General features: G+C 43.1%; 1 protein-coding gene and 1 long non-coding RNA gene across 3 annotated transcripts in view; one reads left to right on the forward strand and one right to left on the reverse strand.

Annotated features, from left to right (window-relative positions):
- Rgl1 (ral guanine nucleotide dissociation stimulator like 1) overlaps window positions 1-23,828 on the reverse strand; it is a 238,338-nt gene that overhangs the window by 156,509 nt on the left and 58,001 nt on the right. The gene's annotated exons all lie outside the window — the stretch shown is intronic.
- On the forward strand, window positions 1,865-12,863 carry LOC114627816. The gene is made up of 2 exons (XR_003712406.1): window positions 1,865-1,999; window positions 12,478-12,863. It is a non-coding gene; the product is annotated as an uncharacterized LOC114627816 (long non-coding RNA).

Raw genomic sequence — 23,828 nt, forward strand, 5'->3', positions numbered from 1 at the left:
TTTGAGAGAGAGAGAGAGAGAGAGAGAGAGAGAGAGAGAGAGAGAGAGAGATCTGTTCCCTCCAGTCCACACTCCAAGATACTAATAGGGACCCTCCCTCTCCATGTATGTGATCAACCTGTAGATTGTACCACGCATATGACTTTATTGGTTGGTTGGTTTGTTTGTTTGTTTGCTTGTTTTTCAAGGCAGAGTGTCCCTGGGTAGCCCTGGCTGTCTTGGAACTTGCTCTGTGGACCAGGTTGGCCTTGAACTCGGAGATCACCTGCCTCTGTACTGGGATTAAAGGTCATAACTTTATTGTATTAGTTGCTTTCAGCTCCTTTTCCACCTTCAAGTCGTGTAAGTATCTTGAGACTATAGATGTGTCCTAGTCAGAGCAAGTATAAGTAAATGTTAAATTAATGTCAATTCATTATTGACATTATTGCCCAATAATTCAGTACCTCATGACAATCCAGAAGTTAAAAAGAGGCACTGTTTTGCTAACTCATATAACAAGTAATAAAGTCAAGTTATCTCCTCCTTAAACCTCATTGGCTTGGTAGGCTAAGTTCTTCATAATAAAGGAACAAGTCTAGATTCAGCATGTATTCCAAGTGGCTAACATTGCAAGATAGAATTGATCATTAATTAACAATACTGGTTTTCGTGGCTCCGGCTTCAGGGAATTGAGCATATCTGCAAAGACAGGCCTTATGCTCATGTGACCAGCTGCCAATAAGAGTAAATAGAAGATGAAATCAATTGAGTAGGATGGGGTGACATCAGAGAAACTGAGACAAGTCTCCACAGAGGAAGTTTTCTCTTTGGGCCTCGTGTGCTCCATCTGGAAGCCCACAGTCAGCAAGTCTGACTGCTTGCCTAGAGCAGCCATGAGGGACAGCCCAGGCCATCACACAGTAGTGAGAAACATGGAGCACATAACCTACTCACATAAGAATCAGGCAATGCAACCTCCACAGTAAGAATGGACAGAGTTCCTGAGGGGGCACGCTGACGAAGGACGCTGACACAGGCGAGGAAATAAACAAGGCAGAGCCATCGAGAAGTTTCAAGCCAAGAAAAAGGAAATTGAAAATAAATAGGCAAGATGGAAATAGACCAGATTAGTGGGGAAGGAAATTCCATGGTTGTTACTGGAGATAATACTGTAAACAACAAATAATAAATCAAAGCGGAGTGAGGAAACCACAGGAGATGGCTTCGGCTGCATTCTCTGCATGTCATGGAAATGTCGCCGGGTAAGCGAGACAGATTACAAGATCTCAGAACAAACACTGTACATTTGTAAGCACTCTGCAGCCCAGCGACCCCACAGTGAGGACTCCACTGTCTGCCCACAGCTGCTCTCCCTCGGCTCCACAGTGTGGGTGCAAGCTGGCCTGTTTTCAATGCTGAGACTGAACTCCACTGTGAACTGACTTCCCCCTTGCCCTGTCTGGGGGAAAGATGCATTGCAACATTGGCAACAGCCCCAAAGCACCCGGCAGCTTAGAGAGGTCTCAGAGAGGCGGCCAGCTCTTCCAAGGCGCTGCAAGATGGAAGATTCTCCCTTCCTCCTCCCCTGACACCGGAGTCTTTCCCACCCATCTTCATCGTGTCTACTCACTTAGACCATAAACGATGCTGGGTACTAGCCACAAGGCACTGTGTTGTCTCCCTTCGACCATACAATAACCTTACAAGATGTTTACCACTATCTACTGTGGTCAAAAGTGAGAGTCAGAGAAGCTAAGGAACTGCAGTACACTAGTGGGAAGTTGGAGGTTCCCACGCCATCCCTCCCCATGTTAGCCCTCCCCAAGTCATTTAAGAAGGCATTGCCTCTATTCCAGCTTCTACTCCCATGTCAGGACTGAAAGCCCCTCTCTTCACCCCCTCTCATCCCTGCTGGACTGTTCTCCTCGTGGCCCCTTCACAGGCACTCAGGCTGGTGCCAGTGTCTCTTCTGACACAACAGCGCCCCCTGGAGAGAGGCTCACACCTGAGTCCACAGGTAAGAGCAGGGTCGGTGGAGAGGGAATTTCACCTGCGCTAGATTACTCCTTTTCCTCTTCATTGTTGTCTAAAGGTTTGACTTCGATAGGCTTTACAAAGGTGTGAATGACTGACCTGCTCAGTCACACGGGACCCCTCGCTCAGCGAAATCTCAGACGTTTGGCTGAATGCTCGGCTGCCCCACCTCCAAATTACCATTGACTTGCCTATTCCTCTTTGAGCATAAAGTATTTTACTTTTTAATTTTCCAAACTTATTTTCTTTCCTCCTATTCTTCTAAAAACAACTCAGCTAGAAGTCTATATGGTAGCTTTACAACTTTTGTAATCAGAGATCAGGAGGTATCTGTGGCCCTTCCTCTCCTGTGCCATACTTTAACTGCCCCCTTTCTAAAGGTTATAATCCAGCCTCTGTATAACCACCACAGACATGAGCCACTCGACAGTACCACACACGCAATGGACTCGATGGAACGTTCAATGGCAAGCTTTTCTTCTGGATGAGGATAAGATATCATAATCCTTATGAAAATCAGTTCTGAAAAGCTGACATCCTAACACACCCAACATCCCGACCATCGCTTTATCAAACTCCCAGATGGTCAGATCAGTCCTAAGTTGGAACCAGGCTGGAGAAAGAAGTGGAATGTTTTTAAAACGTAAATATGTAATCAGAGAACACAGAAGCAAGTTTTCTTTCCTCAAATGTTAAAAATTAAAATCTCTTGAGGAAAAATTCCTGCTGTCTCCACTGCAGGAGGCAGAGGAGTAAAATTAAAACAAGAAACCAAGTGTGGTGGTGGGGGAGACGGAAGACAGGTGCTCCAGATGAGCCGGACAGAGGATGTTCCCATCACAAGTCACCTAAGGGTTCCCAAGGCCACCTTGACTTCAAGTCCTACAATGCTTACGTCTCTACCACAGCCGAATAGTTTTTTTTTTTATTAGGGTTTTCTTTTTTTTTTTTTTTTTTGGTTTTTCGAGACAGGGTTTCTCTGTGTAGCCCTGGCTGTCCTGGAACTCACTCTGTAGACCAGGCTAGCCTCGAACTCAGAAATCCACCTGCCTCTGCCTCCCAAGTGCTGGGATTAAAGGCCTGCGCCACCACAGCCCGGTTTATTAGGGTTTTCTAAAGTTAAGTTAGATCCAAGGATCATGTATCAGTTGAAGAAACTGATAGTTTAAAACTGGTGAAACAACTATTTTCAAAATATGATTATTGCTAGAGAAAAAGATGCATGTCCTTAAAAGGGGATATTCCTTATAAATTAAATGTGTACTTTTAATGTCTGTATTTGTTCCTGTGTGTGGTATTCAAGCATATGGGATGTGGGCCTTAAGAGTGTGTTTGTGTGCATACATATGCACACACACATGCATGTAGAAGCCAGAGAGTGACACTGGGTGTCTCCTCTGTTATGTCTCACCTCACATGTTAACATAGAAGTCTCATCACAACCCCAAAACTCGGCAAGTCTATCTAGGCAGGTTGCCCAGGCTCCACATTTTGAGGCTGGGATTCAGGCAAGTCACCATGCCCACCAGCATCTACATGGATGCTGGACATCCAAACTCTGGTCCTTAAGCTCAATCCGAAAGCCCTTTACCCACTGAGCCTTCTCTCTAGCCCCTGTCTACTCTTTTAAATATTTCCTACCACTACCCTTATAAATATACTATTCATACATATGATCTTCATAACCTATCATTTCTTTTCCCTCAAAAATAATTATTACCTGGTGATTATCACATTTCCCACGGTTGTAACAAAGGTCTGAGCTCAAGGCTTTATCCCCAAATGACCGCTAAGTACAAAAGTCAATGGACAGCGGTTAATCTTAGAAATGTAGATATTGAGTGGCAACCTGAGGACAAAGAAAATTGCTATTATTAGTGTCCTTATCATTTGATAAACGTTATGTGCGACTATCATAGAAGGACAGTTTTTGAAACATGGCTTTAGGGTAAGCCCTGGGGCCTGAGTGCCCTCATGAGCCTCTGTTTGCATTGCTAACACCATACTAGCCTTTGTATGATAAATCAGCCCGCACTCATTGAATTTCACTTTCTTCCTCGGGTTATAAATAGGGCATGACAAATCCCTCGTCAATTATCATTTTTTTCTCCTCCCTCTTTTCACTAAATGCTTCTGGATGGGAAGAAGAGAGCTCCATCTCCAGAGCAGTACTGGAATGCTCTGGAAGTTCTCATCTTCCTCTGTCAGAGTCGGGCTTCCCTCTGCCCCTGCAGAGTCCATCACAAACATTAATAATACACAAAGGCTTTTTCTCTGTGTTTCTTTTATATCTAAACGCTTTGCTTCTGCCTGAAGAGATCTTTTTATTTTTCAAATTCGACGACGAATGAGTCCTGCAGACGTCTGGCATCGCCTTGGCATCTCCGTTCTCTCCCCGTGACTGTCTGACTGTGCCATTCCAACCCTCTTGCCCCTTCCTCCTCATCCTTCTTCCTAATGAGCTGAGGCCCTGTCCAGATAAGCCAGTTTGTTTATCTTTATCTTCTACTATCTCCAGCTCTCCCATCCATCAGGAGCAGCCTCTGGACTTCAGTTTGACTCCCGGGTTCAGAGTTAGTACAAAGAGCAGCGCTGTGTGGTCAGAAGACCTGAGCCTGAATGATGGATGATTCAATAGTTTGTTTTCTTTGTAACACAAGGGCAAATGATTTCACCTTTCTTAGCCTAAGCTTTCTCATCTTCAATGTGAATTGATGACACTGCAGAGACCTCCGACTTATGAAATAATGTCCTCATCGCCATTTAAGTGGGAGCAAAACTAATATGAGTCACTAGTCCATGTAACTTGAAGGATTTATGTTGCTAAATATAACTAAGGATTAATACTGGGGCTTGGTTCATCACTTACATGTTGTGCTTACCCACACATTGTGCATTCACTATGCAGAAGTAAACAGGAATACATTGTTGCACAGCAGTGTTAAATGTTGGCTGTGTTTGACATGACAAGAGGGATAGGACAGCTCACTAGGAGGCACAGCAGCAACAAAGCCACACACGCACTTCCTCTTTGGAATGCCAGCTGCATTTCTGTCCTATATAAGGCAGTTCGCCTGCATTCTGTAGACTGCTTTCGACTTGCTCTGCCTTCCACAGCTTACTCTGACCTCCACCGTCAGACTGCCAACTCATCATTAACCTACTGCACCACTTCAGTCTCGGTGCCCTTTGAAAACACTTGCTTTTAATTAAAAGCCCTTCATTAGAATAAAGGATTAAGCGGATGCCATCATGGAATTTTGGAATAAGTGTCAATCATTGGACAACCATTTGCAAAGGAATTTTCATTACATAAAGGTCTCATCGGAGACTGAGCAAGATTGCACAACAGAGTCTGAAGTTAGAATCAACTCTGGCATCAACCGTGTCCAGTTAAATGTAGAAAAAAAATTAAAGTGGGAGGGCTTCCTTCTTGATTCCACTCGATTTTTTTAAAGATTTATTTTAATTTTATGTGTGTTGCCTGAATATGTCTATGTATCACATGTGTGCAGTTCCTGTAGGAACCAGAAGAGGGCGTTGAAGAGGGAGTTGATTGTGAGCTGCCATGTGGGTGCTGGAGACCAACTGGTTCTCAGCAAGAACAAAAGTGCTCTTAGCTGCTGGGCCAGATGACCCATTGGACTTCAGACTTTGTATATTTTCTTTGATAGTATTTGGCAGAACTTCTTGATAAAAAAGGAAAGAAATATCCAGACTGATCTTGTACTGACTTTGTGAACCTCCACAGAGAAAGGTTGCTCTGTGTGCAGCAGTTCCTGCTGAGCCCAAGAAAGAGTTGGGCTGCCGTCCTGGTCTCCACTCAGTGGGGCAATCTGGCTGCACAACCACAGAGACAGGCATGGGGGTTGGGGAGGGGAGAGGACACCTAAGCAACTGAGGTTGAGATCACAAAGAATTCTTCAGTGTTCTAGGACAGCCATGAGGCGTTCTCAGGAACTGTATACTTTATAGCCTGATACGATCCAAAGCTCAGCTATTATGGATTATGTGCTTGAAGGTTTAAAATGAGACAGAACTGTAAATCACATGACTGGCCTGACACAAGTGTTTCACAACTCTGTAGACTCTGGCTCTGACTGGCTGAATACAGGCGAAAGGCAAGAATCCTCAGGGGTGCAGACACAGTGGAGCGGCAGACTTTTTTTTTTCCTGCCCACATTGAAGTGAGAACCATTCATCTGAGGTCTCAACAGTTCTGACAGTGACATGGACCATATGACCACCCCACAGGCACTGAACTAATACCTCACAAGTGTCACCTCAGTGACAGGGGAACTTGAGCAGAAACACCCCACCCCGCCCCCGGTTTTCTCTGATCCAGAGGTTCACCTCTCCACTCCATAACCTCCCCTCACAGAGCCAATGTGCTATTCACAGAATAGTGTCTGTCATGTGCATGTCAGAACTCTGAGCTCCAGGCTGGCAAGATGCCTCGATGGGTAAAGAGACTCGCTGCCAAGCCTGATGACCCGAATTTGATCCCTGAACACACATAGAAGGAAAGAACCGACTCTGGCAAGTAGTCCTCTGATGTCCATGCACATAATATCTAAGCACATATGCATGTGTGTACACACACTCATTCACACGCTCATTAAAAAAGGTAGCTGTCTTTGTTGCCCTTCATCATGCCACACTATGGCTTTAGAGTCAAAAGGCAAGTTTCTTTAGGAGTCTGTTCCATGCATCCACCAAGGGTTCCAGGGACCAAGCTCAGGTCATCAGGCTTGTGTGGAAGTGCTCTAACCACTGAACCACCTCACCAACACCACAGCTCAGCAGAACTCTTTTTAATATTTTTTCATTATGAATATATATCATATCATGATATTTTTTCACCAGAATATGCTGTGAATATCATGATGTGAATTGTGCTCCACATATATTGGAAAAGAATGCAGTCTATTTTTAATGAAACTCCTGTGTGAACAGTAACTGACAATACTGCAGCCTGGGCTAGAGCGAAGGCTCAGTAATCACAAACACTGGCTGCTCTTTCAGAGGACTTAGGTTTGGTTTCCAGCATCCACATGGTTGCTCACAACTAACTGTAACCCTAATTCTGGGGGAACTGATGCACTGTTTTGGCCTCCAGCGACACCAGGCACACACATGGTACACAGATATACAGACAGGCAAAACATCAACACACATAAAAAGACATTTTAATACTGCAACTCTTTTATTTCCTGCATGCATTTCTCTCCCCTCCTTCAAGCTCTGTGTGGATGTGCTGTCCTTTGGAGAATGCCTCTAGTATTCCTGTGCATATTGGGGGGAGAAATTTAAAAATTTAATCTCTACAATTCATTAAAGACAAAATACATTGTTTTGAAGTGAACAAAACAAAAAACCTTTAAGCGTAAATGAAACAACCAAAAACTAAATTTTGTTCTCACATTTTAATCAGATGGTTAAAATGCATTTGGAAAAGTGCTTTATATAGGGAACGTCAGGAGTGCTTTTAACTCAGCCTATGGAAAAGACCTTGCTGGGATCTATTAAATAGATACTGAATAGGAATTTAACGTTTTCTTTACAGCTAGACACATTCCCAGCAGAACAGTGTCTGGATTTCTCATCAGCCTTCAGTCTAGAGCCAGTCAGCCAACAGTCTTCTCAAAAGCTGCGTTAAGTGATTTGCATACATCTGCAGGACTCCTGTTTGATCCTGGATTATGTTTTTGCTAAGGGTTTGGACAGATGTTGCCATGGTCTAATTGGACCATTTTATCTGCCCATTTTCCACACACGTCACAGTATTTGATAACCAAGCTGAAACACCTCAATTTCTATACCAGCAAATGAAAAATGACTGGAATGTGGGATTTTTGTTCCAGAGTCCTCATGCAATACATTCCAGCGTCTGTCTGAAGGGAAGGACCATTCCATCCCCTGCACCGTTTTCATCCAGCTGGGCTGCAGTTTCTTCTCTCTTTCCTTAGGTCATTCCTCCTTAATCTTTACAGGACTGTGATGGTTAATCTTCATCACCAACCTGACTGGGCTTTGATTTGCCAAGGAGACGTATCTGTAGGCATGTCTGCGACAGTACTGCAGACCAGTTCAACTGAGGAGGGGTGATCCATGTTGAATATGACGTGGCATCATCCAATAGGCTGCAGTTTCAGACTGAATAAAAGGGGATCAAAGAGGAAGGCAGTTCTTTCCCCAGTTCATCTCTGCTTCCTGACTGTGGACATGATATAACCAGGCACCTCAGGGCTCCCACCATGCCTTCCCTGCCATGATGGAACATTTTCTCTCAAACCATGAACCAAAACAAACACTTCATTCTCAGCTTGCCATATCTGGGTAATACAAAGACCTTCCCACTCCTCTTCAGTTTTCTCAGTGCCACAGACTAACCTTGCTATTTCCAGTAAAACCACACAAGAACATTCTGGACTCCAAGTTCTTAACAGTGACTTTATGAATACAAGACTAAGCTATCCTGCTTCCTGGCTGGATGGCACTAGACCGATCTGACTTCCAACTTCAAGACCCTAAACATTCAGGGCCATGCTAAAACTCCATCCAACAGCATGGAGGAAGGAGAAGTCATCACTTAGCTATTGACCAGCCCTCACAGAAGGGGTGAATAATGCAGGGAAAACCAAAGTAAATAAGGATGGTGAGATCTCTTAAACATGACCAATGAGCAGTCAGCACCCATATGAGGAGGAAACATTTCCAAATAACAGGAGAATGCTGGAAGGTTCTACACAGACTGCTCTCTGCAGGGAGCAGTGATTCCTTCCTAAAGTGAAACCAGAGCATGGAGAACTTGAGTGATTTTTTCCAAGGTCACACAGAGGAGTCCAATTTTGAAAATAGATCTGTCTGACTCAGAACAATTCTATTCTTACACCGTCTTTCTATGACCTTCACTTGCCACAGAAATGTGGTCATGTTGATTTGGGGCTTTGTGAAGGAAAAGAGCAAAGTGAAGAGTCAGCCTCATGGGGAATAAAAAGCTTTGTCAACTATACATCAGACAGGGGATTAATATCTAGAATACATAAAGAACGGGAACAATTCAACACCAAAAAGAACAAATCATTAGTCAGAAAATGGGCTATGGAACTGAGATGGTTCTCGAACACAAGAAACACTCGGGAATGTATGTAGGTAGCATCCTTTGTCACCAGGGAAATATACACACACAAAAAAAAACTGTTTTTGAGAGTCCACCTCACTCAGAATGGCTAACAACAAGAAAACCACAATCAGTGTCAGCAATGAGGCATCGAAAGGAGACCATTACAGCTAGTCAGAGTGCACTTGAACGAGCCACTGTGGATATCAGTGTGGGCTTCCCTAGGTAAGCCAGCTCTACCACTTCTGAGAACAGATCTGCAGAATCCTAAGTCAGCACACCATAAGATACTTGAGCATGCATATTTACTGCTACATAGTCACAATCTCCAAGATACAGAACTAGCTGATGTCCGTCAAGAGATGGTTGGTGAACAAAGTATGGTGCCTACACACAAGGAATTTTACTCAGTCATAAAGAGAAAAAAAATGAAATCATGACTTCTCTTCAGAAAAACAGAACAGGAAATTGTTATGTTAAGCAAAATGAACCCTACTCATAAACTACTGTGTGGTTTTTTTTCTCATGTCCTTAACCTAGATTGAAAAGTGGGCGTAACTCAAACGTACAAGGGGAGTGTGAGAGCGGAGGATGGAAGGGCTACGGAGGCGAGGGAGGGAGGGAAGGGTGTGAGGTCAGCTGGGGAGCCGGGCAGAGGAAAATGATAACGTGTGTGTGTGTGTGTGTGTGTGTGTGTGTGTGTGTGTGTCTGTATGTTCAACTAATGAAACCTGGTGCCTGGGAAACTAACATAAAAAGTTAGCAGGAAAAAACATGACCCTGTAATTTTAACACCTAAAGGGAAATCCTACCGCTCTTTACTGCAGTAGCAGGGAAAAGGTCCTCTTGCTTATCTGGGCCACCACAACGACCACTGCTGGTGAACTGCTTTCAGATTCTTCCCAACTCACTTGGTCAATTCCTCCCCATCCCTGGCTCCTGTCAGCTTCTTGACCCTACCTTTCCACACAAAATAAACAGCTGTGCTACCACAAAGAGTCAGAAAACAGAAGCAAAAAAAAAAACAACCCTGACAGTCAGCCTTACTCACATTTGTGAATTGTCCTTACAGGACATGATTGTAAACAGAGTCACTTGAAGCCTTTTTTCAAGCCACATGTGGCAGCCCTTCCAGCACCCACTCACTGCCTTCTTTCCCTGCTGTTCTGGAGGGGGATTGTCTCGTGATTCACCAGGCCTTGGTTGCAGTTGGGTTTGCCACTGATTCTGGATACCAGAGAGATCTGCATCGCTAGTCTCACAGAGACTGGAGATCCATTCACACATCAGCTTAGCTTAAGCAGATGTCGGCAATCCAAACTTCTGCCCCCTCTCTCCCTTACTCACCACAGTCTGCACCAAAAGAAGGGGTAGAGTTTCATGCTTTGTTTTTTTTTTTTTTTTTTTTCTGTGTCCTTAAAAGGAATCCCGGGTTCAGGAGTCCCGGTGTTCAGGATTGTGTGTATATAGTAGCACAGATAGCATGGGGTTTAATGGAATCTGATCCAATCAGTCCTCAGATCTTATCCGAGACATAAACGCATTGATTAAGTGACCCTGGCACTCCGTCAGGAAGCTGCCTGTGGGGGACAGCTGATGAAGTCTCCCCGTTTCCTTGCCACAGACCCCCAGAGTTGTTCACTCCCACTCCAGTTCCTACTGGACCAATTAGCCAGAATTACGTTCTGTACTCTCCAAATTAAAATCTGGCAGCTGAAGTCCTCCATGTTTATCAGGCCGTCACAAGTGACCTCCCAGAGCCACAAAGGAAACTGCAGGAGAAAGGCGGAGCCTTGGCTAAACCAGAGTGGCACATTAGCAGAGACATTTATGTTAAGTGCAGAGTCGTGTGTTTCGCTCTGAGCTGTCAGAGTCGTGGAACACACTCATTATATTATCTTAAGGAGACGAGGTCATGGATTCCTTTGTGCTGGCCAGAGCGTGTAAGCATCTCTCTCCTGGTTTTACTTGGTTGGAACTCCCAGCAGAGAGGCCTCATCTCTTACTCTTGACATTTTTAAGGGGGAAAGGTTCTTCATGTTACAGCCAAAGTTTCTACCAAGGAAGTTAACACTTCCTTGTTTGAGTTACGATGACTTTCTAGAGCAATGTGATGTGGATTCTAAGAAAGTTACACAAAGATGACCATTCTCAGCAGAAATTAGAAATTAGGAGAAAAAACGTGCTCAGGAATATAAGGAACTACGAGCTTTCCCTGGGCTGAAGGCAGTCCAGCACCTCCCTTCTCCGTGATGCTACAGGGGACCTGACCCTGAGACTCTAAAGTGGGTGGCATCTGTCCTTCTTAATATTCAATACTATGTTCTGGTTTTGATTTATGTGTGTTTCTCATTTCATCTGATTTTTCTACTTTGTATATGTTTTATAATGCATATGCTTATTAGACTACAAGTGTATGTATATCATTAACATATAAATAGTTAAATGTATTGGAAAGTATTCAAAACATGTATGTTAAGAACAGTACTCAAATACTTTGTAAGTCACCACCTTTCTCAACCGCTGTCTTAACCCATGAAAGAAGCTTCTCCTTCGTGTCCTTACTGTTTCTGGGAAACACTGCACCATCCCCCAGGTACTCAAGCTACTCTTTTCAGAATTATCTTCAATTGCTCCAGTTCATAGAGTCCCTTATCCAGTGTGCCACCACATTCTGTTGACTTCTCTGAAAGGCAGCTCAGACGAGAGTCATCTCTGCATTTGAGCACTGTCCTTACACTTCCATTGTCTCTAAGCTGAACTAACTGCAACAGCTATAATACTGAATTCTGCATTCCTCCTTCTCCTCCATCATCGCCATCGTCACCGTCACCATCATCATCATCATCCTCGTCACCGTCATCAGCCTCAGAGTCGATTTCTCAGAAACCTCTTATAAACCACTGCCGTGTTTAGGAACCTGCAGCAGGAACGTGCCACCACAGGGCATAGTGCAGTCCTTCATGATCTGACCGTCTCCTAACCTTCAGATCATATGCTTACTCGATACGACTTCAACACTCCTACCCTCAAACACTGCCCAACACCTTGTCCTGAAACTGTGATCTCCCATGCCTTGGTGACCGTGGTTTCTTATTCCCAGAACACCCCTCTTTGCTCCTCTTCTGTTGCCCCACTCCAACACAATAGCTATCACTCATGAAGCACATGCATGACTCCATGACAGCTGGCCTTACGACACTTTATATTGGATTCTAACTTGACATCACCATTGAATCAATAGCATAGCCAGAATCCATTCCAAATCAGTCTGATTCTAAAGAACAGAATTTTAACCACTGATTGGTTTTCATAGAAATGCAATTATTGTCTCCAAGGTCCATAACTGTGGTGGATGTGGAGGTCAACCTTGTGAAAGAAAAAGTGGGCTGGAGAGTAAGGTACCGAAGGCTCCTGCAACTTCTCGAAGAGCCCTCGAAGAGCCACACACAACATTAGACCTAAGACAGCTCCCAGCACACCAGCAAGACTCCAAAAAGAAACTGAGGCCAGGGTCGAGGCTGCCTCCCCCATCTTGACAGAAGTCCTAACGAGTGCTAATGCTCCCCCACTCCTTCCAAGTCACCTCATCAGGCAGGCCTTCATTGGAGCAGGGCGACAGTGTGTCAAGATAAGACTGGCTGAGAATGTAGGGGCTTGGGATTGGCTCGAACACTGTATATAAGCTTATGTGCTGTGCAATAAACTCAGATATACACCCCGATGCTGGTCTCTGGAGTCTGCTTCCCAGGATTTGTCATGTGACTGTATCGCCTCTCATCCCCCTCCATCTGCAGTCCTGTTCCCACACCAAACCACTGTGGGGGTACATTACTCTTCCTGGTGTACATTAGCCATAGTACTGTTCTCACCGCACTTACAATGCCATATTTGGCTTATACTCCAGTAGCCAGGGGCTCTTTAGAGGTCAAGGACTACTTATATTCCCCTTAACATAATAGGCACTCAGCATATGCTGACACATAGAAAGTACTCAACAGATGCTCATTGAATAAATCAATTCACAAATATTTTTGCCCTTCATCTTTTTCCCCTCCACCTGGGTTCCACCATAGCCTAAACATGAATGCTGAAATCACAGAAATTCCTAATGCTCGAGATAGAACAAGTTTTATAAAAGGGAAAATTGTCAACAACTTTATCAAGGTTTTCTTCATGGACTCCCAAGAACTTGCCCCTCAAAAATTAAGCAACTTCTACATACAGCCTGGATTTTCATTACATTTATTTCTTATTTATTTTGTGTGCATGTATGCACATACATATACTCACACCATGGTCCATATATGGAGATTAGAAGACAATTTTTGGGAATCAGTTCTCTCTTTCCATCATGTAAAGCCTGGGGATTGAACTCAGTCTGTTAGGCTTGGTGGCAAGCACCTTTACCCACTGAGCCATCCTACTGGCCATGCAGGGATACTCTATGAGTTTTGACAAGTGTGTATTCCCACGTTCCTGGGAGTGAAATCAAGATACAGAGCATTTACTGCACATCAAATGGGTTTTTAAACACTTACTTCCCAGTTGATGTAATCCTACCCTCAGCCCCATGCAAACATGGATTTCCTTTCTGTCCCTGTGTTAAACTTTTCTTTCCCAGGGTTTTACTGAACTTTCCTACGTATCCTCTTGCATCTTGGTTTCTTCACTTACAACTTGTATTTTGAGATTCATCCATGTAGCTACATATTTAACTGCTTTGCTTCTTTTTATTGTGGGGTACTTTTCCATTGTTAAATGTCTTATTTATAACCCACTTGTTAATAGAGATGTGTGCTGTTTCCAGCTTGGTTACTTGGAAGTGAGTGGAATGTTTGTGCACACTTTTTATAAGGACAAATGTTTTCATTCCCCTTAGACAAATATCTAGGAATGGAGTTGCTGGATGAGAGGGTAGATGTGTGTTTAACTTTATAAGGTACTGCCAAGACAATTCACTCAAGTGGTTCTGGTACAATTTTATACTCCTGTGTGCAGTGGATGAACTGTTACATATCTGTTGCCAAAAGGTGGTAATTTCAGCCTTTGAAGTGGACCCACTTTACTGTTCTAATAAACCTGTGGTAGCATCACATTGTGGCTATAATTTCATTTCTCTGACAACAAATGATACTGAATCCCAGTATATCTTCCTTAGTGGAGAACATATTCAAATGTGTCCCTCTTTATTGAGTTTTTAAAGGTTCTGTCAGTGACTTCAGGGCTGAGTGTGCAGTCTAGACACACTTTGTGATGGTTAATACTGACTCTCGACTGAAGTAAAACCACCTAGCAGACAAACCTCTGATCAAGTCTGTCAAGGAATTTCTAGATTGAGTTAGCACTAAACATATGACAGCATTCCACAGAGGGGTGGAGAGGCGCTTCAGAGGGATTAGCAAGGAGAGAGCAGACTGAGGACCAGCAGGCATCCCTGGGTGCTTCGTGACTGTAGGAGGAATGGAGCAAGTGGAAGGAAGCTCCTGCCACATTGTCTCCCCATCATAATGAGCAGTGCCCTTGAGTGAAGAGACAGGAGAAAGCCTTCCTTCATTAGGTTACTTGTCCCAGGCACTCTGATATGTAAATTATATATGTACATTCGTGCACACACACACACACACACAAGCACTCACACATTCATGCACTGACTCACACATGCACGTTCACCCCAGCAGTCTGGGGTCTGCCTTTTTCATTTATATTTTCTTATTAATATTTTGTGAGAAACATGAATTTTAACTTCTCAATTTTTAATTATATATGTATCACTGTTTTGGTTGGATTTTTGTTATTGTTGTTGTTTTGTTTTTGTTTTGTTTTGTTTTTGTTTTTTGCCTGCATGTATGTCTGTGCTGTCATGTGGGTGCTGGGAATCAAACCCAGGTCCTCTGGAAGCGAAGCCAGAGCTCTTAACGGCTGAACCACTTTGCCAGCCCCAAGAACATTAGTTTTCAATTGTTAATAAGTTCCAATTTACAAATTGTTTTCTTCTATGTTCACGGGTTTTGTGTCCTACTACCAAATCTTTGTCTACACAAATGTTATAAGGTTTGTTCTGAGAAGTTTTATTATTTTGCCATTTATATTAGAGACTATTCTAATCTCATTCTGTTGCTGTGAGAAAAACTCTGGCCAAGAGCAGCTTGGTGAAGAGAGGATTCATATGTCCAGGCCATATCCATCACTGAGAGAAGGAAGGAATCACAGACACACTGCTTACTGGCTTGCTCTCTGGGTCACTCACAGGCTCATGCTTAGCCCGGCATCACCTGCCCAGGGATGCTGCGGCTGCCCACTGCAGGCAAGGCCTCCTGTATCAGTAAACCATCAAGATTACACCTTGGCGATGATGCCCACAGGCTAATCTGATTAGTAAATTCCTCCCTTGAGAGTGCTCTGGAATGACTCCAGGCTTCATCGAGTTGACAATTAAAGCTAACCAGACAGAGGTTCTGGTACAGTTCAAGATAACTCATAAGATAAAGTCGGGTTCCTTATTTTTCTACACAGAATAAATTGTTATCGGACAGTGGTCCTCAACCTTCCTAATGCTGTGACCCTTTAATATAGTTTCTCATGCTGTGATGACCCCCAACCATGAAATTATTTCCTTGCTACTTCATCACTGTAATTTTGCTACTATTATGAATGACAAATGTAAATATCTGATATGCAGGATGGTCTTAGGTGACCTCTGTGAAAGGGTCTTGTGACCCCCCTCCAAGGAGTTGTGACCCCACAGGTTGAGAACCACTGTTCTAGAGCATTTTTTAGAGAGGTACTACTTCCCATGTTGAACTGCCTCAGCATCTTCACTAGAAATCAATTTTAATATGTATGGGTCTACTTTTGAATGTTAGTTACCATGTTAAGTGATTCTATGTTAAATTTATGCCAAAATACACTGGCTTGATTACTTCAGCAGTGCAAGTGTTTGGTACATGTAACTCTTCGTTAATTTTTTCTCACAATTTTTCCTACCAGTCCAGGCATCTAGATCCCAATAAATCAGCTTATTTTTGATCTCAGAGCATAAGCATGCAGTTACTATACTGAGATGTTCAGAGGACCAACTTCCAGCTTCACTGATACTTCTTCTGCCTTTGTTACGGTCTCCCACTACTTGATACTTGTTTGCACTGATACCCTCTAGCACAATGTAGATGCTTAGGCTTTTGCTTGGAGAGTTGTCTTGTGTTCTGATGTACACGTTTAAGCCTAAAAACATCCCTCCGGTTGAATTTCACAGATAATGTGTATGTTTCTTTCCGTTAAGCCTAACACATATTTTGGTATGTGTGTGGGAGAGAGAGGTCATTACACATTCATGTGGGAGGGGTTATTACATGTCTGTGTGGGTGTGTACACATGAGTAGATGCATACACAGAGGCGAGAGGTTGTCAATAGATGTCTTCTCTGATCCATCCCCACCTTATCTTTTGAAAACATACACGTGTATGGTTTTGAAAATTTGTTTTTAATTCTATGTATGTGTGTGTGTCAGTGTGCGTGTGCAAGTGAGTGCAGAGCTTGCAGATGCCAGAGATGGTTTCAGATCCCCTGGAGCTGGAGTTCCAGGCAGTTGTAAGCTTTTGATGTGGATGCTGGTACTGAACTCAGGCACTCTGTAAGAGCTCCTAACTGTTCAGATCTAGGAGCTGAGCCATCTCTTCGGGCCCTGTCTTCATCTTATCTTGAGACAGGGTCTTGAGCCTTGAACCTGGAACTCATCCATTTAGCTAAACTAGCTGGTCCCTGAGCCCCAGGCATGCCCCCCACCTCCAGCATTGAGGTTGCAGGTATATGCCACCATGCCCTTGTTTTTACATGGGTGCTAGGGATCCAACCTCAGTCTTCATGCCTGTGAAACAGGCACATAGCCAACTGAGCCCTTCCCAGCCCTCCCTTCTCTTTTATTAACTATTTTTCAATTCCATCTTACCAGTATGATTGGTTTATTAGCTCTACTGTATTTTAATTGAATCCACAGTTTATATTACTTTACTCATTGGTCTGCCTTGGCAATACCTCTTGCATACAGAATTTCATAACGGTACACTTCATTCCATTCTCCTCCTGTGCTTGGTACTATTGATGCCATGCTTTTTTCAATGTGCTGTGCTATACATCACACGACATGTTGTTTTTACTTTACATTTACGTGATCAATTACCTCTGAATAAATGTTAAAACAAAAGTAAGAGTCCTTGATATCTACCCACATATTTGCTATCCATTCATCTTCTAATGCCTTTTATGTCTATCCAGTTTGTATTCTTTACAAAATTAAAAAAAAATATTTGGTCATTTTTTAAAACAGTCTCTCATGTTCTTTTATTTCTCCCTTTTCTGAAGGCCACAATTTCCATGTTTTTTTTTTTTTTTTTTTGGTTTGGTTTGGTTTTTCGAGACAGGGTTTCTCTGTGTAGCCCTGGCTGTCCTGGAACTCACTCTGTAGACCAGGCTAGCCTCGAACTCTCTAACTCAGAAATCCATCTGCTTCTGCCTCCCAAGTGCTTGGATTAAAGGCGTGTGCCACCACCACCCGGCCAATTTCCATGTTTCTTATTGCCTCACAGATCTTATTATTTTCCTTAGCTTTTTATAACTGGAAAGAAGCTTCACAGGAGATGGACTTTATTGCTGAGCCTCCGAGCATCTTTTGAACATCATTCCAGGAGAACTCTTCCTCTAGATGTGACACGATTCCTGACAGTCTCGAAATCAGCAGCTGTGATTACTGACCGGAAACTCTCATAGGATCCAGGCTGTGTCAGACCCTCATAAAAGAGGATGTCAGCAGACCCACCCCCAAGATCCCAGCCCACTCACACACCTTCCTGAGCCCTCGCCAGGTACCCTGCCCCAGCTGCACGTGGTAGAGTGTCTAAATTGACTGGTGTTAGGGCTCCAGTGACACTGCTTTCAGGTGTTACTATGCAAGTTGGGACTGTTTGGTGATATAGATGGACATCCCTGAGTCGTTCATGCTCCCATCAACCCTTCTCCCATGATCCTTCAGTAATTCAGATGAACTCATGGTTCACCAAGCTGGACATGGACAAATAATTCCTTTGTTCTATTGGTGCCTGATCTAAAGTGAAGCGATGTTCTGAAGTCTCCCCAGGAAAAGGCATGCAGCAGCCATGTCTGTCCTGTTATTGGCCCTGCAGCCATGTCTGTCCTGTCACTGGCCCTTCATCATGTGACGCTCCTTGGGACAGTGGGCTCTGTCTTTTGCTACTGCCCTTCTCCTCTTTGCGCTCATACTTTCCTTTCACCAGCTCATCATACTGTGTAATTTTACGACCATATTTTCAGGTCTTTGACAATTCTTTTACTTTGGAGCTTGTGATAGTGACTGATTTTTATTCTCCTAGACTTTGTATGTTTTGCAGGTTTTGGTTTTTTTAAAAAAAAAAATCAGTTAAGTGCTGACTGAAATTCCTTTAAAAAAAATGCTGCCCATTGTTCTGATGGTAACTTAATCTTTTGTGGATTAGTTTAAATCTTTTGGTGCTTTTCCTAAAGCGTTTTAGTGAGTGTCTAAATCACCGTCTACTCTGGGGCTATCCTCACCCCACCACTAACAGCTGAGCCTCACAGGGTTGCTAATGGATGTGCCATCATGGCTTAGGCGCTCTCTACTCTTAGCTGGTAGAAACACAAATCACTTCTGACCCGGAGTGGCCACTGGGAATGGCTCAGCGTGCTCAAAACCAAACAATGTTTCTCTACCAAGAGTTCTGCCCTTCTTATGGCAACCCAATGCAGGTTCTAGAAACTCCTCCAGCAGAGCATTCTCCCTCAGTACTCTGTCTCAGGAGACAGAGCTGACTTGGCTCACCTAAACTCTGACCTCTTGACCTCTACCCTCACACCTCAAGCACAGCACAGGCTCTGTCTGCTCCTCTGCAGCAAAGTTTAAAAGCTGCCTGGAAGGAGTGGGTCAGGGCCAGGACATCTCCTGGTTCACATGCTGTGTGTCCGTCTTGAGGTCTTGGTCCTTTGATATCTGACATGGATTTGAGGAACGAGGTCGGGAGGGGACCCTATTCTTCCTTGTGCTAGAAATGAAAGTCTGTGTGAGTGTTTCTGCTTTAAAAAGAAAAAGTTAAAAAAGAAACTATTATTTTAAGTGCCCAAAATTTGCATAGAACTCTATATAGCACAAGACAATTTCCAAAACACAATTGTTAACCAAGAAATCAAATAAAGAATAGTATAAATTATGTAATGCGAAAAACTCATATCTATGTCTGACCAAGTAATTATTGAAGAATTCCTAAATTATTTACAAAAGAAAAGTCTGCCATCCCATGTAAGGCTTATTTGTATCAGAATGCTACTTTTTTTTTTTTTTTTTTTTTTGTTGTTTTTAGAGAGGGGGTCTCTGTGTAGCCCTGGCTATCCTGGAACTCACTCTGTAGACCAGGCTAGCCTCGAACTCTCAAACTCAGAAATCCCCCTGCCTCTGCCTCCCAAGTGCTGGGATTAAAGGCATGCGCCACCACTGCCTGGCAGAATGCTACTTTTAACTCTTTACAACAGAGACCACTACAGAAATCTAAAAACCAGTCAAAAACCAGAGCTGTGGAGCCCAGTCCCAGTCCATGACAGAACACTCCCACACACTCAGAACGTCGCTGGACAGCAGCCAGAGAGACTGTGAGCGCCAGATGAGAATTTGCTGTGAGACTTGGTTTCCTCTTAATGTCAGAAGCTACATCCATAAAGTCTCACCAACCTGACTCCCACACATGAGCTGAACAAGGATGCCACCAATGGACATGCCAAGGTGGGCAGGGTGAAGTCCATGAAGCCTCAGCCCTACGCTGAGAACTATCTGAGGAGGGCTGGGAGTGGGAAAGGCAGTCTTCCTTAACAACCAATTGGTTGCCCAGGACCAAACAGTCCTGAAAACAGACATACATACAAGTCACATTGTACAGACTGAGAAGGTTATATTTAGAAATATATATGTAGATATGCCATGTGCTATACAGAGTTGCTAAGGAAATTATGGGCCCTTAAAACATATAAGCACTCAGTAACAATTAATGAAAGAAAACGCCATGAATGTGAAGACGAGCAAGGAGGGGCATGAAGAGGGTTTGACTGAGGAAAGGGAAGGAAGAAAGGCTGTAATTATCCTACAAGTTCAGAAAGTCAAAAAGTTAAAAAAAAAAAAACTCAGCACTGGGCTATGAAATCTGAAGCATATTTGTATTGAAATGCTATAGTAACTACTTTTAAGGATGCAAGTAGTCCAGGTATGGTGGTACAGGCCTTTAGTCCAGCACTTGGGAGACAGAGATAGATGGATCACTATGAGCTCAAGGCCAGCCTAGTCTACATAGTGAGTTCCAGGACAGCCAGAGCTACATAGTGAGACCTTGTCTTAAATAAACAAAAACAAAAACAAACAAAAAAACCAAGCTGTTAGTAGTTTTCTTGCCATTCAACTAGGAGGATTCAATCCATAACTGTTTTGTTCTCAGAAAGTTTTTCTGACCATTAGTCTGAGCTTCCTAATATTTTATGTTGACTCCTGGCCACTCTTCCTGTCTTAGTTACTTTTTTTTTTTAACTGCTGTAATAAAACGTCATGACTAAGGCAACTTATAGAAGGAAGGCTTTGTTTTAGACTAAGTAAACATAAGATTTCTTGTGATCCTAGGTATCTATTTAAAAAATGAATCTTCAGCTGGGTGGTGGTGGTACATACTTTTAATCCAGCATTCAAGAGGAAGAGGTAAGTTGATTTCTGTGAGTTTGAGGCCAACCTGGTCTACAGAACAAGTTCCAGGACAGCCAAGGCTACACAAAGAAACCCTGTCTAAAACAAAACAAAACAACACCTAAAAAATAAGTCTCCCAAACCTCAGGATTCATACTGATTAAGAAAATAGCATTTTATACCAAGTATTCCTTCATTTTTACTGGGGATTGAAAGTCTTCCTGATAGACATGATATCTCACTGCTGCCCGAGGAGCTATTGGCATGTGGCGGCTGCTGGAGATGGAGAGCCAGCTTCCTTTAGTTATGTGATCCTAGCAAGCTGACCACAAACCAGTGCAGGTCTCACTACCAAGATTAGCTGGCCATACAAACTAGACTCAACAAGTTATAAAGGGAAGGAGTTATGAAGGAGACCTCTCAGGTTGGGTAAGAAGGATATAGGGGGGGAAGGGTAATGGGAGGAGTTGATGGGGTGAGTATATTTAAAATACCTGTAAAGAAGTCTAGAAGAGTTAATAAAAATATCACTAAAAGTGTCACCTTCCCAACTATCTATACCCTACATGGTATAGAACCTCCACGGTGACTACGATTCAAGTCCCAGCTTACCCACCAGCTACTTGACAAACTGCTTTCTACAATCATCCTTTCTCAGAATGTTAAAGGATGCTTCAGGCGTGATAGAGAATTGGTGAGATGCTGCATGTGGGTCGCATCCTTTCTGTGGAATTCATACCAACTCACAAGGAAACCTTTGTGTGAGAGAAAACAGCTAACCATGCTTTCATCATCCCTGCAAGCTAGGAACCTCACCACTCTTCCTCACATAGATATTTTGAAACTGCTTCATAAGCATTAAGGTGATTTTGTCCTTGGAACCAAGAGAAGGGATGAAAATGGTGTCATCAAATGCCACCAGCCACAGATTGCTCAAGGGCAAAAGCATGAGCTAAACTTCCCACTGACTTGATTCCCCAGTCTTACAAGGTAAAAGCAGAGCTGTCATGGCCTGAAATTCTTGTCTGCATTTGCTGATTGATATCTGATACTGTCTCTCTCCCTACGAGTTACCCATGAGGCAGGAGCTACTCTGCCATCACCAGCTACACAACCACTTTTCATCTTCTTGGCATTTCGGTTTTGTTCCACTTCTGCTCTAGTTTCTTGTCTTAATATGACAGAGACGTAAAAATGAAAGCCATATATTAATCAATATTATTTTTTAATTAAGATTAAGGTTTAAAGGCTATAGTTTACTATTTTACTGAGTTATAGAATTGATCTAAGCAACTTAAATAAGACATTTTCATAAGAAATTGTTAAGCTTTCTATCTGTAACCCCTTAGAAAATCTTCATGAACTTTACAATAGTCACACCCAAGTTAGAAGATCCCTGAAGTACAGTGAACTATCTCCCAAAAACCAATGCCTACAGCGCCCAATGAATAAGAATTTATCTAATCAAGCATGCAAGTCTCTAGACTGGCCCCAGCTTGCCACCATGTGTGCTGCCTTCACCCAGGACCTTTCTCTGTATCCAAGCAAGGAGTTATCTGTCTTTACCTGGAATGTGCAGAGCAAAACGATACCCTGGCTGTCAGTCAAATCTCTCATTTCTGCTGATAGGAGAACGAGGTTAGAATTCAGATCTTCTGACTCTTCACCCAGGGTTTGGATGAATCCTCACCTAAGCTCTGAAAATTCATGTTTCCATCCACTGTATAGAGAGTCCTGGGAAATGGGCTTCCTGGCCTCCGAAATGGCATGGCTATTGACAGCCTATCTCGTAAAATCCTCCCATGTGGCCTTCTCCATGATCTTTTCTACCCCAACTGCCTGAGACAGACACAGCCTTGAGGGTGAACTCAAAGTTGCATTTTGGTATGGTTTTGAGAATGAAAGGGTCACCCTGTTACTCTGATAACTTGACCATGATGAGCAAGGAATAAGCCTCAATTATGCTTGAGTCAGTATAATCTCGGATCCCATTGTCTATAACAGTAAACTGGCCCTGAATATTATACAGGCTTTGTAACACACCACCTTCCCCTCCCTTTGATCCATCAAGTCACTTCAGCCTGTCTGAAATGGGATAGTGTAAAAATAGTTCTAGTATATCACGATACTTAATTTAATATATCAATTCAACTGGACCAGAAGCTGACTAGATAATTAATATTATTCTGGGGGAATGGAGAGAGGAGACTCAGTAGTTAAGAGTACTGAGTATTCATTCTTCCAGGGTACCCACATAGTGACTCAGTTCCAGGAGATCCAATAGCCTCCTCTGACTTCTGAGGTCACCAGGCATGCCCTTGGTATACAGATATATGGGCAAGCAAAACACACATACACATAAAATAATTTTAAAGATACTATTCCAGTATGTCTCTGTGATAGAACTGACTGCCTTCCCTGATGTGGGTGAGCTTCATCCTAAATAGAACAGAAAGATGAGCTAAGGAAGACTTTTCTCTCTGTGACTCTAAAATGGAACACAGACTACTACCTTCAGACTTGAACTTCCACTATCAGCGGCCCTGGCTGAAAGTCTTGGACTTTTGGCCTCATAACTACAGGAGGTAATTCCTTATAGTATTTTTTTTACAGTCCCCACTCCACAAATGTGGAGACAGGATGGAGAGAGAGAGAGAGGGGAAGGGAACCCAGATCAAAGTATATCTGATAATAACAATTTGGACTACAACTAAACTCTCGCACAGGCTAACGGGCAAAGTACTAGACACTTGCCTCTTAAATGTTAGAAGTGTCAATAGAATCTGTCACTTATTTATTTAAGCTAGTGACAGCTCAGAGTTTATACTCCAAAGAAACAAATGTTTGTTGTGGTCATCTAAACACACCATCTTGGAAGACAGACTTATGAAAACCTAAACATTAGTTCACAAATCTGAGGTGGAGGTGGGGAAGAGGGGTGG

Source organism: Grammomys surdaster, unplaced genomic scaffold, assembly GCF_004785775.1.
Source record: "Grammomys surdaster isolate TR1022 unplaced genomic scaffold, NIH_TR_1.0 259, whole genome shotgun sequence".
Classification (NCBI taxonomy): Eukaryota; Metazoa; Chordata; class Mammalia; order Rodentia; family Muridae; genus Grammomys; species Grammomys surdaster.